Raw genomic sequence first — 14051 nt, 5'->3', positions numbered from 1 at the left:
GTGAGCGTTGCCCCCCAAACATCAAAGAGTCAAGCCGTGTCAGGATTACGATAAGAGCCAGCAGAAGCCGCAGTTGGTGGCACGTCTCTTCACTCGTCCTGCAGTGGCTGTTTGCATCCTGCATCTGCTCTGTTTGTCTGCTGTTTGCCTGTTCTGCCAGTTCCGTCCTGGTACTCTAGCTTCCCCCCCACAATCCAAAGACATGCAGTTAGACTAGTTGGTTTCTAAAATGGCCATAGAGCATGATATGCCCGGCAATAGACTGGCATCCCATTCAGCGTGTTCCCCAGCCACGTGCCCTATGCTGCCAGGGATGGGCTATCTGCCCACCTCAGCCCTGACCTGTATGAACAGTTGAATGGATCGATTAACGATACATTTCAGGTAGGAGAAGGGGGCAAGGAGCACGCACTGATTACAGCACATTGCTGTACCCACCACATGACAAATCACCTCAGGGACGTGAAATTGGGTACAGCTGTGCAGTGGGTGATACCTCAGCACCACACTTGTCCAATGGAACAGTGTTTTTTCCAGTGGCTGGAGTGCCAATCCTGCCACCGATCCCCTGAATTTTCCCTGAAAGTTGGAGGACCTGTTTGCAGGGCTGGATGTAGGTTAACATCATACCCAGTAAGAAGCAACTGCTCAAAGGCCCAACAAAGTAGGATCCCTCCTGGCATTCAAACCAGGAACCTTCTAATTGCTGGCACAGAGCCCTAGCCTCAGACTCACCATTCCATCCAGGTCGGGCTGCGCAATTATGCCAAAAACCACAATTACAATTATTTTGGTCAGAACTGAGATTGCAATTATTTAACCATTACTCATTGTCTTTGAAAAAACAATGCATATTGCATTTACTGAACTTAAAGAAATGTATTTTTACATTACTTTGGAGCATTTCTCAAAGGATATTAACATTTGCGAAACAACAAGTGTAATCCTCACACCATAATGTCACTTCTGCACAGCAAAACATTATTTCTCATTGCTACACACAAATTTTCAAATGTTTAAATACTTACTGTATATTCAAATGGTTTTGTACAACTGTCTTCATTTGGCATAATATTCAGTTGCTTTAGTCTTGGTGGTCAAAATAGATTATGTAGTTTCCCATTGTAATAATTTTACACCCAAAATTATATATGTGTGTGATCATTGTGTTAGCCATCAACAGCTTTCAAAATTATTTCAAAATATATTCCATAAATTGCAGTGATACAACATTGTTGTGTTTTTGGTTCCCACAGTACATGATTGTGTTATTTTTGTATTGCCATTTTGTTGATTTTGTGCTACACAGTGCTGTGTGGCTTTTTTGTTTGCTATTGAACTGTGTCTTGACACCTGAAATATACATGTGAATGCTTTCTTTCAGCAGTGAACTGTACATACTGTAACATGGAACTTATCAAAGATGAAATGGGTGTTTTTAACATGAATAAATATCAGTTTGCTAATGAAAAATGATCAGTCGCTGACAATGAGAAAGTGTGAACCGACTATAATTCAGAATTGTGGAGCTCAGGAGCATACTTGCACTGACATTTTGACAGTATATATAAGCAGTTTGACCTCATGGTTATTTGCTTTTGAGACACAAGTTAATTGTTTCGGGTAACATACAGTCTTTTGCAGTTAAGCCATAGTGTTGTACTATGTGCATGAACTGTTGGGAGAAATTCTCTTATAATCGTCAGAATGTTAAATATGTTTCATGAAATGTGCCAAAGCAGTTGAGAAAAACTGTAACAGTGGATTTCCTTGAACTCCACAAAGGGGCTGGAAAGGGGAGCACTGGATTTATAACACAAGACAAATCATTGCAAAACAAAATGTGATAGAATAATCGTTTTATCTCAATTATTTTGTTTTGTTAATTGTTGGAATCTGTAATTGAAATGAAAATTTGACTAATTGCTCAACCCTACTTTCAGGTGACTGAAACGATACAATAGTCTTTCAAAGTGTTTCAGCAGCTGCCAGATTTAAGGATTGAATTTGTTTTTGCATGTTGTTGCCTCTGTATGTTTCTTTAAGTGTATTTGTCTCTCCCTGCTGAGTTGTTTGCTCTTGTAGTTATTTGTGCATTTTTTTCAGCAGCTTTTAAAGTGATTGCGTCACTGATTATAGATAATTTGGGTACATTTACATCTTCGCTTGCGTTTCGGTGAATTTAAGCATGTTCTTTTCAGGACAAGGCTTTGCTTATGTTGAATCAATGTGGGTATATCTATGTCTGCAGTACAGTTAGTTTCAGCAGTATTATCTTTCTGTCCTCACACTCCACAATACCATTGGCCTTGTATGCAGATTGCATTAGCTGGTGTGAATATCAGAACAGACAGTCACCCTTGTAAACTGAGTGTCGGAACAGAAATATGTCTGGTTCCAATTATGGTTGGTGGTGATGCTAAACTGGAGTGAATGGTGGGTGAATGGCTCACAGGCTGTGGTTATGAATGGGCATGGTGAGGTGACACATCTCATATGAGGCTGAATTACAATGTGAGTACAGAAAAAACCCTGGGCAAACCAAGGAGGAAGGATGTTCATAAAATCACTGACATATTCTGTCCCTTTTAAAAATGTGGATTCCACAGTTCCACCAAACATACCTTTCATACATTTCTTTTTCTGTTATTTCTGTCCCTATTTCTGAGTGAAGCAATGATTTGTTTTATGGCCTTTGTGACCTAAATTTAACCCTTTTATTTCTTTTGATTATAAAAAATGAATGAATAATACTGTCACTTTGCCACAATTATAATGTAGACATGCTATAAAAGATGTGCCCTTGTCCTGGCTGCATAACAATGGGAGATGGTTCTCGTGCCTGTCCGTAGCAGGCCTTGAAACAGATGCCTGCTCTGCGGTGCTGCCCCACTACCAATCCAGGTTGTGTGTGGCCTCAGAACCAGGGCGTCTCCCGCACTCTGACTACAATCTATGATCTGGAAAGAAGGTGCATCCTGCTGGCCCCTTTCCAACACTATTACCTTTAAAGCATCTAGCTGCAGGAATACTCTGTCTCTGTAATCTCTATAGTATAGAGGAAAGTCTGTATGCCTCATGAACCCAACCCATTCTATGGTGAGATTTTTTCTTATTCGGCTTTTTCACTAGCCGAGGAGGCACACTTGTGCAATGACACATCCGATGGCCCTCTAGTTCACTCTGTTAAGTGGGCCAGATGCAAAAAATAAGAGGAAAACCAGAATGTGTGCAGCGTGTCATGAATGTAGACAGCAGACAGCTGTTGCAGCACAGAAGCACAAGCTGTGGCCAATAAAGAAACTAGCACCCACTGCACAGGAAAAATGGATCCTTTTACACTTATAAACCAAACGGGTGGCCCATCAGGACCAGCAGCCAGAGCCACCTGAGCATCCAGATTATGTCCACTTGTCTTCCTCTTAAGCAAACTGTATCTTCTCTGTACGTGACACGCATCTTCAACAGCTACACAGAATGGGTGCTGAGAAAAAGAGGAGACCTGCTCAGCTGGCTCTCAGTGGAATACTTCATGACTGTCCTCTGTAATTGACTGATCCTTAGAATATATTCAGAGGGAGAGATTTATTGAACCACAATGAGAATGAAAAATGCCTTATAATCTTCAGTACTTTCTAAGTATAGGAGAAAACCTCCCTGTTTGTAGGTAAGTGCAACAGTGTGTATCCAGGTACAGGTTTTTGAAACTCATTTGGGTTATAAGGGTACCAGTGACCAGCCCTGGTTTGCAAGAGCTTTTGTGGTAAATTTGTTTGAGGACCAGGTTTGTTTATTTCTGGGTTAGGGTTAGGGTTGTATATGTGTGTTTGTGCACTCCAGGTTCCACTTTGATTCTTATATCATCACAGAAATTAACACCCCCCCCCCCCCCCCACAAGGATTTGTCATGTTCTTCACTCATCATGGAACAAGCAACTGCTTCACATAAGAGAACATCGGCCATAGAGGAACTCTCAGGGCATTTATATAAACACTGACTGTGTTTGGATTCCTGAGTTTCACAAGTCACTTTCTCCTTTCCATGTTCTCTCATTGCACCTCTGTGTTTGGGTCAGCCATCTGTCACGCAGCCCTTAGTGACAGACCTGCCAGATCTTCTAAAGACCTGCTATCACAGGGATCCGGCTCTCTAGTTTTTTCCCGTTTTGGGGGTGTCAGCCTCTCTCATCCCTGCAGCAGCAGCCAGCTGTTCTGAGCTCAACTCTCCTCAGACTGCTTTTCCAATGTCCTGCCACATTGGTCCAAGTGCTGCCTCTGGCCCCTGGGTCAGGACTGAATCGAGAGACCCACATTCACATCCAAAGGGCCATCTTGCTGAATTCCAAAAATTTGGGACCAAGCTAAGGCAGGGAGCAAGAGCAGGATGCTAGCTGTCTTTTCTGCTCAAGTCTTTAAATTGTTCCTGATTAATACTACATACCTTAATTTGTTGGTTCTGAAATTGCTCTGTGGTTTGCTGCTCTGCAAGCTGCGCTCCCAATTCAGCAGGATTTAATTTACTATATTTAATTATTCAAAGCAGTTTATTTTCCCATGCAGTATTGAATTGAAATTCTGTCTTAAATACCCTTTGTTCTTACCTAAACTGTCCTCAGTAAATGTGTAGCTTAGTGTGTGTTCTTTATGAAAGAAATAGAAATGTATTAGTATGAACCTACAGGAATATGATTTTTGAGGACCAGGTTTGTTTACTTCTGGGTATGTGTATGTGCATGGGAATGTGTATTTTGGTTGGAGTATTTTACTTTGTCCATCTGAGTAGTTATGGGCGGGCGAGGACCCTAAAGCTGACCGGAGAGGATTGCCCCAGGCTGAGCCCCTCCCACTCCACAGGTCAGAATTTTGTCTTGGTGCATTTCCGCCACTCCCCAATAAGATAGCCAGGCCTCAGTGAGCAGGTCCAACCGCTGGTGGCGAGTCTGTGAGCCTCTTGTCATGATGGACAAGGGAGGAGTTGTTAACTGGTCCGCTTGACAGATGAGCCCTTAAAAGAGCAGTTTTTCAACTTCAAACATTGCGCTGTAATGACTTGCTGCAGATCAACAGGATATTGTGCTGCACGCTTTGTGAGCCGAGGCCGTTTGTACGGGCTACTGCTACAGTGGGCCCATTAAAGCCTAAACCGCTACCAATGAACCTGTTTCCTGTACAAACCAGCTGCCTCTGAGGGGACTTTAAAAGTTACTGGTATTAATGGTGCAGAATCCCAGTAACGGTGCTCGGATTTATTCAAGGTCCTGTCTTGGTTCCACCGGCCCGATTGGAATGGTTAATTATGCATGATTAATGGAGTATTCTCCCCGCAGTGATATCTGTGACGGGACAAAGCTGTCGCGGGCTTGTCAGGGCGGATTGGAGCTGAATGAGTATTTATGTGATCACATGTGATGGGGCTCCTCTCTGCAGCCCCAGCCCTCATCAATCAAGGCCTGCTGCTCGCACTAGTGGGAAATTGGTCTATCAGCACGGCTGCTCCCACCTCTCTCCCCATTCAATCAGCCCCCAGGCTAAAATGCTTCTTTAGCTCTTACTTCTGACCAGCGCAAGGGTCATCGGGGAAAGTGGGAGCGGGAGCCGAACCCATCCATTACGCCTCTTGTTTCTCTCAGTGGCAGCCGGACGCCAGGATTCTATTAGAGCAGCGTCTATTCAGTGTGGAGATTACACCAGAGCCCGTTCCTCAGGAGCCCCCCCCCCCCCCCAGCTTGCCCCCACATCCGCTCATTCCCCAAACTCGCTTTCACCTCTGTCCTCTGTCTTTTGGCTATTATACTGCTTGTTTTTGTTTGTCGTTTCTTTTGAAGGCAAACATCCCAACAAACAGAACATCAGCGCTTTGCTGGAATGAGGCGAGAGTGAGGATGACAGCTATTTCTCTTAGACATGTATTATGCCATGTTAGTTAAACTTCATTCTTGCCATCAAAAATACTTTTTTGTGTGGAGAATGGCTCATGGTGCTCATGAGCTCTCGTCAAGAGTACTATCATTAGGTAGCATATATTGCATCATAACCGTGAGGCAGCGTAAATTGCATCATAAATATGAGTCTACAGAGATTACATTTATGCCTTTCTCTTGTTCAAGAAGCTAATTTGTTTTCCCTCACAGAAGAGACTCTTAATTTACTTAATGCGTGTTAGCACTTGAGAGAGTGAGCGGGAATTCTGTGAAGGTTGTGACCCGGGGTGAATAGATGGGGGTCTTCCTGACAAAATGAAAGAGAGAGACAGGACTCTTGTCAAACAAACAGAAATTTAATATGTTGCATTCTACATGGATGTCCAGTGTGTGTACGTACTCTTAGGGCTTGATTACGTATAACTTCACTTCTTATAAACAGGCTCGGTGAACAAATTGCTCCCAGATAGAGGGTGAGGGATGCAAGACAGGTGGAATTTTCTCCTTGGCAGCTGACCGAGACAGGTTTTTTATTGTTTGAGTGTGAGGTTGTTGGGGCGGGGGGGGGGGGGGGGGAGGGGTTGAGGATGAGGGGGAGGGGGTGCTGAAAGGTTTCGGATAGTTTCTTGTTCCTTGGACTTTTAACCAGATGACAGGATGGTAAAGCCTGTTTAGGGCTGAGCAAAATTATGACCAATTTCCTGCAATTGGGAGTATGTTACAAAGTGCTCTGTGCATTTTTACTTCAACTGTAATGCTTGTTGTTGAGAGTAAACCAAATCTGTGCTGTATACTATTTTAACTGCAATTGTCTACACTAATAGGCTGCTTTTTTTGCACCGAGCTCCATCTAGTTTGAGATCAATTCCAATTTGTTTGTAAGTTCTCCTGAAGAGCTAGAGGATTTGTGCAGTCCTCAGTGTCTCAGTGTGAGAGGAGACTCACCCCAGCCGCCAGGTTCACTTGCCTCTCAGCATTGCTTTGCTCCAGGGCATGCACTGCCAGCATGGGCATTAAAAACCTCCGTCAGACATTGTGACTCTGGTCATAGTCCATCGCCGCTCCATCACTCCAGTCCAAGACGCACATCGATCCCTCTGTCTCGCGTGACACGCCAGCATGTCTGATTGATCCCCAGATCAGTCCTTCATATCACACAGTGCCATAAAAACTACAACAGTCATCATAAAACCTGATTTATCTTCAGCTGGCCCCCACCACTGGTTAGAATATTACTCCAAAAGTGTATTACATTAGAATGATTCGTCTAGTATTAGATAAACCCAGATCATGTCATTCCATCAAATCTGACTTTATAAATGTGATTCCGTATGTCCACTTTTAAAAACTCATGATTAGCCTTCCAGATAGCCAGAAGTTCATTTTGCCTTTCAGAGCATCTACAAGTAAGTCCAGACTTAAATCAAAACTCAGAGATAAATACTAGCATTTGAAGCAGTACTTTAGTGGAAGCTATTGTGAGTGTTCTGAGTGTCTGTTACCACTGTTATTTTGAATTGATAAAACATGGAATTTTCTTTTTCAGATCCCCCCCCCCCCGTCTATTTAGCATTTTTTTGGATACTGATGATGGTTTTTAATCAGTATACAGTCACTAGAACACTTTCACAGAAGCTGTACTTATACTGGAATTATATTTTAATTGCCAACTGAATTGTCTACGAAGGAAACATACAGAAATTGTACATATTTGTATTCACATTCTTATTAACTTAACTTAACTTCACCTGGGGGGGGGGCAATGATAACTTTTACTAAGCGATACATTTTTCCAATTGGCCCGCATTCCTATCAGCCTACTGGGAAAATGCCTGGTATGCCAGATGTCCAGTCCAGCCCTGGTAACTTTTGGATAATGGTAGACAGATTTCTAAATGTGCTCCACACGGTCTTTGTAAATTACTCTTCGATAACCAATAAATCCAGTTTTCTTAGCTAAAAGTAACTGGAGGTCAATGCTATAACATTATATTATAATGATTTTGATGTGCATCATGGTACCCCGTACTGTTGTAAAAATGTCTTCCTATGAAACTTTGTTATTTTATATATGGGGTCAAAGTTCTACACCTGAAGTACCAGGTTTGGTACAGGATCCATTGTGTGCCTCCCTGGAACATCCCCAGGAGAGAATAGAATAGTGATACTTTGTTCATCCCCATGGGGAGATTTTCTTTTTGGCATCTTACTTTCTATGAGACAAACATGTAGGTGAAAGCAAGCTTGGGGTGGTCACAGTGCTGGGTCAGGCAGCATGCAGCGCCCCTGGAGCTGGGGGTTAAGGGCCTTGCTCAAGGCCCATGGACATGTGACTGCTGTATTTTATCAAGGCTCTAACCAGTGATCTTCCAATCACAGACACAGAAGCTTGACCCGCTTAGCCACACATCCATAACCACATTTAGAAGCAACAAGCACTGTCATCCCGTGGTTACAACGTGGTTATATATAATTCTTACTTCTGAATTACTAGGCTATATGATATGTTTCAATTTACCATAAATGTTAAATAAACTTTTAAATATTTCCACCAGACAAGAAATTAAATTTACAGTCTGCATGTTTGTGGAATGTTCACAAGGAACAAATACCGCAATACACACAAATGATGAGAAATATTATACAGATAAACACTCAGAATAATCATGGCAATATGTGAAATCAGTGTGCCGATGCAGAGGTGTGATGTAGAGCTTTATGGATGCACCATAAGCACTCTAAAGAACACAATTTATAGGTTTCTTTTCTGTGCTAAAGGGACAATCCAACTTTTTGAAACCACGCTTCGATTAGGTCTGTATGGCCCCCACCTCCACACAACACCAATTTGAATCCAAAAACTCACACACAAGCCAAACTTTATAAACTCCCATACAACTCAAACAGCACATGAGCAGCACTCACACAACAGCAAAATGTATCCCATCACACCGCTGACAGTATTGTAATACTATTGCAATGCAAATCTATTGAGTTTTTATTAATTACAAAGAAGTACATGGAAATCTTGGAAGCATTCAATTGTATATGTGTGTTGGAATAAATGAAGGTGTTTCAAGATCATTAAGATTATTTATCTAATATTACAGTCTGTTATAGGTTCGTATTCAATACACCAGACACACAGCTCCTCAAAGACAGAGAGCTCAGTAATTGTAATACATGTGAAATGTCGTGTTCTAATATCTTAACAGGTGTGTTCCATTCCATTGTTTCTACATGAAAGCTCTCTTAAAGACAATATCTAGGAACATGTAAGAAGCAATTTGTTCACTCTGCTGCAGAAACCAACATGGGCAAATTAACCCCCACTCTCCACCCTTAAAACTCTAGGGGCTTGTTTAAGTTTCCAGCATGTTCCGCATGTAAGCTGGCCCAAGTAAATTTATGTTTTTAAAATGTTACCTTTGACTCTCCAGCAGACTGTGTCTCACCCTGTGGCCCCATACACTAGGCCCAGTGTGCCAAGATGGCTAGGAGGAAGTGCTTGTTATGATCAGAGGGGCTCTGTGCTCTCAGCTCAGCCACAGTGGGCTTGCAGCCGTAAGGCTACTATAGAAGCACACACACTATAACAGCACAAACCATCAAAATCAGTAAATACCACACTGTCACCAAATAACTTGATTTCCATCTTGAGTATAAATGGCCCTCATATAGGATACTCATGTTTAGTGTCTACTACATAAATAACTGCACATAAAATCCAGCTGAAGGTGGGCATCCAACCTTGTGGATCTGTTCTTTTCTCATCTGTAAATATAAATAAATACTTAGATATTAAATTAGGTTTTCAACATTTTTTCTTTCATATATTGTAAGCCTGGATAAGTTTACTTATAAATTTACTTATATTTGACGAAACCGGTTGCCTTAAAAAAAACCTGATTTAACTTAAAACTTAACAAGTTGCTTCAACTCAAATTCTTTTATAATAGTTACTGTACTGCCCAAGTATTCCTCTCAATATACTAAGTTCAACACACTAAATTCCCAGTTGACTTAACTTAAAATCATTTCTAATAAATGATTTGCCCAAGTATAGGATACCTTTGTTTTTTGTCACATTTGCCTCTCACATACTTTGCTATTTGTGACAGTTTTGTTTGTGACATCCGAGGCAGCACACTGCCCGAGTCCCTCTCTGGCTGATGGAGAAGGAACCGGTTTAGGGCTGGAACAGGGCAAATGTGTGAAGGGAAGGAGTGCGCAGCAGCCGGGACAGAGCAGACAGTGCAGAAATGATGGGGTACTAATTCAAAAACACACAGAGCCTCTGCTCAAAGGCCGCTGAATTTGTAGGAAATCATCTCTCTCCTGGAATGCCTGGCTGACCTCCGCAAATGAAAATAATCAAAAGTAATTAGAAGTGAGCTGGTCTGGTCCTGAGAGCCCAAGGCAGGGGCAGGGGGGGCTTAAACATGGCGGGTGTGCTGCACTGCTGGGAAGGACTGGGTGGAGGCAGGGGTGCCCTGACCTTGTCCACATAAAGCTGTGATTTATGAAGTGCAGGGCAAAGCGACGGGGCTTCTGTCTTCTCCCGGAGAACCAAATTACTGAGGTGGAGATTAACATGCTAGCTACAGGCCTACTTCCAGACGAAGGAAATTTTTATTTACATTTTTCCCCTTTCATTTCCTCCCCTTTCTTTTAATGGTAATTGGCCGCAAGGAAACTCTCACTATAACGTGGATTTTTTTTGTTTTTGTAAAGCGAACTAGCTTTGCGTCCCCTCCAAGTTAAGTTTGCTTTCTCACGGCACACGTTTCAGAAAAAAGCTCATATACCGATGTTACACCAACATAAATGTTTAAGCAACATTAACTTAATTATCGGCTTTCCAAACACAGTCGATGTATTAAGAATGCTGTGACCGGTTTCAGTAGTTGTACTATACTTAATGACAGTTATGCTGCTAAAAACACAACACTGTGTTTCCCCAGTATATTACTCTGGTTATGTTAAAAAGGAAATGAAGGTAAAACGATCCTAAATTACACCGGTACGCACAGAATACCGTTCATTTCCGGGAGTATTCATATTTGAGAATTGTGGTGTGGCAGTTGCGCATAAATTACAGGCTAGTTGCTGAAATGTATGCAGGCCTAAAATAAGATCTTTCACAAACTGTGATCAATATAAGGACAACACGCATCGCCTTTACCAAATAAACAAATGTGAGAAAGTGATGACAAAAACTTAATTTCCATTATATCATAAATGAAATTCCGTTATAATTAATTTCCTTTCCTTATTAATTTCTCAAGCAATCGTTCGTGTGGTGTTTGTCTGTACGAGTAAGCCTATAACCGGTTAAACTATTTCCTGTAAATTGAACATTTATTTTTAACAGTAGATTAAAACAATGTAGCTTAATTTATGGTTTTATTAATCAATCACGATGTCAGATAAGTTTGTCGACTAGTCTTTGTAGGAATCCTGTGTTGTGTGTTGAAATGAAAATTTACATTGCACGAGCAAAATGGCACTAAAATATTAAGAGATAGTCTTAGAAATCTTCATTAATAATTGTCTTTTTTTAAAAAAAAAAAAGTATTTTAAATTTAGTGGTATTTATCATTATCCTTATTTGTAATCCTATAGTATTTTTAAAATTGGATATTTTTCATTTTCACGTAAATTAATATAGGCCTATATTGGCTTATATATTATGCGATGAAACACTTTACACTTTTATAAGTGGTGAATAAATGGTTATTGAAAGGGGCACAGCATGCTCTTTTCTTCTGTTTTTAGATAGGCCTATGTCTTTCCAAGAATACAAGTTACTCCTTAGTGTTTTGCAAACTTTTAAATAGCCATGCATAATGCAGAAAAACGTATGATTTTGATTGTCCATATGAAAGTTTTAGTCAGTTCAGAACGCCATCTCCTGACAGACGGTTGAAGTGCAGGTACATCTATTGACTGCATAGGTTTCGATCACTTTTGCCCTAATTTACCTCGACTTGGTTCTGATACCACATACACTTTTGTTTATTCACCAACGTTTCCTCCTTTTCAGTAAGGACTCGGGAGTCCATCAAAAACCTCAATCAGATCCACAGAGCCCGAGCAATCACCTTCCCAGATTACTTGTATTTAATACACAATGCATCATAAAACAAATCCCTCATCCTGACAGGAAGAAAATAGAACAGCTCATAGCTCGAGCTTATCCCAATTTATGGCTAAATTAAAAAGGGTTTCAACAATGGACAAGTCCAAGAGAGGCAGGAAATCAATGGCCGGCGAACCGGGGTCTCTTTTTGGTTCTCAAGCAGCGCGGTGTATGGGAATCTCAGGCGAGGTCCGGCTTATTTACACATAATTTTTCCTGTCCTTCCTACGTTTGCTCTGCGATTTTGTAAAACAATGGACATTATCTGAACTAGAAGTTCAATGTCATAGATAGCGGGCCACGGAGACATATTAATCATAATCGCATCGCATTAACCCTGCTCTCCCCCTAAGGTTGTGAGAAAGGAACTCACACTATCCTGCTTACAAATTCCATTCCACATTTAAACAAAGTAACTTAATTTTTTATATATTTGTTTAGTATCAATACCATTGTATGTGTGGTCATGAATCTATAATTATTATTTTTTTTAACAGCATACATTTAATACGATATTTAACGCTTCGTTTTTAATAGAAAAAATATTTTCTTCTAGGAAATTGATAAAATTCTGATTACAAATTTATAATTGGTCTTTTAAATTTCTCTATATCATTGCATAAAAAAATCCCCAGTGTACAATTTAATGCAAATCAGTGTGCTGAAGCAGCAGAGATATAGTGCTACCCTTCAAAGCAGGTGCAACGTCGGTCACACCAGAAAATTTTGAATTGACGCTGGCTGAAAACATACGGAATATTAAAGTTGTTTTTCGTCATACAATAAATCCATTTTCTTTAGGCAAAAAGGTAATGAAAATAATTCGCCGTTCTTTCAAATAATTGTTAAGATGAAACTTTTCGTTTATTAATAAATTATTTGATATAGCTCATCAATCCAATAAACAGTTTTGAATGAGCTAGTAAAAATACAAAGAATACAAAAAGTTTGACTTGGGAGTACTGGTTAGTTTTATCTGAACAATATTAGGGGCTGGTGCATTTCTTGTCAGTCTAACAGGACCTCGTTTTCCCGACCTTTCTCTGACCTCTTTTCTGCAAGCAGGCTGCTGTCGCTTTAAAAAATTACTGAGGGGAGCGTCGTTCAACTTCCGATCGCAGACAGGCGAGATACCCTGACTGCCTTGCATGGTATGGATGAGAGAGCAAGATTCCCTTTAAAGAGACAGTCTGTGAAACAGAAGCGCATCATATAGACGCTGGGAGATTCCGCCATCTCTCTATCACCTTATCAAAAAGGGAAAGTATAGCTCTCCTGCCCTTCAAGCGGAAACCGGACGATTTTTTTTTCGAGGAACAGTCAGGGTGGTTCTTTGTATTGAAGTTGGAAAAATTAATAGTGCGATGGATTAACACGATGTCAAACTGACAAAAATAGAGAAGTTGAGGGACAGTATCAGGAGTTTGCAAAGAAAAGATATAAACATCCAGTTTTTAAAAACTTTTTAAGGATATAGGACAATGTACAGTTTGGACGCAATACACGGGTGTTAGAACAACATTTAATCATTTATGATGTTGGTGATTTTTATCCTTTTCCACCCAAACTGAAGTGCATTTTTGTATTTCGATTTTCAAAAAGCATATATTACGGTAGGACAAACGTTTTTATTGCCTATTCGTTTTAAAAGTTCATAGGCACTGGATACTTTTATGAATACCGCATCGCATATAATTTTATTGTTGCATTAAGAGCGATAAAATGGCATGACAGTTTTGACTGCTATGTGCGGAGATTCAGGAGTTTTCTCCGCATCAATGTTTAGGTGAGTTTTTTTTTCTTTTCTTTTTTGCTCGAAAATCATGGCTGTTGATCTTTTAGCTAGCTCATTACTTCCCGATCTAACTTGCTGTAGAATCTTCTTTATTAATCTTATGGGGAAAAGTTAAGACCATGTTAGTCGTTATTTTATAATGTAAACAGCCTCGCATCACGTTTTTGTATGAATGCGCTGTGTGAATGTTATA

General features: G+C 40.6%; 1 protein-coding gene across 12 annotated transcripts in view; it reads left to right on the top strand.

The window, feature by feature from the left end:
* mecom (MDS1 and EVI1 complex locus) overlaps positions 1–14051 on the top strand; it is a 143001-nt gene that overhangs the window by 102945 nt on the left and 26005 nt on the right. The window contains exon 1 of one of the 12 annotated variants that reach the window (XM_023792883.2): positions 13158–13676. The exons of 10 other annotated variants lie outside the window; for them this stretch is intronic. The gene's annotated coding sequence lies outside the window, so the exon portion shown is untranslated. Of the gene's footprint in view, positions 1–13157; positions 13850–14051 lie in introns of those variants that run through there. One more of the 12 variants, XM_023792882.2, reaches the window with a different exon arrangement.

Source organism: Paramormyrops kingsleyae, chromosome 17 (genome assembly GCF_048594095.1).
Source record: "Paramormyrops kingsleyae isolate MSU_618 chromosome 17, PKINGS_0.4, whole genome shotgun sequence".
NCBI classification, from domain to species: domain Eukaryota; kingdom Metazoa; phylum Chordata; class Actinopteri; order Osteoglossiformes; family Mormyridae; genus Paramormyrops; species Paramormyrops kingsleyae.
This window is presented reverse-complemented; position numbering and strand designations above follow the sequence as displayed.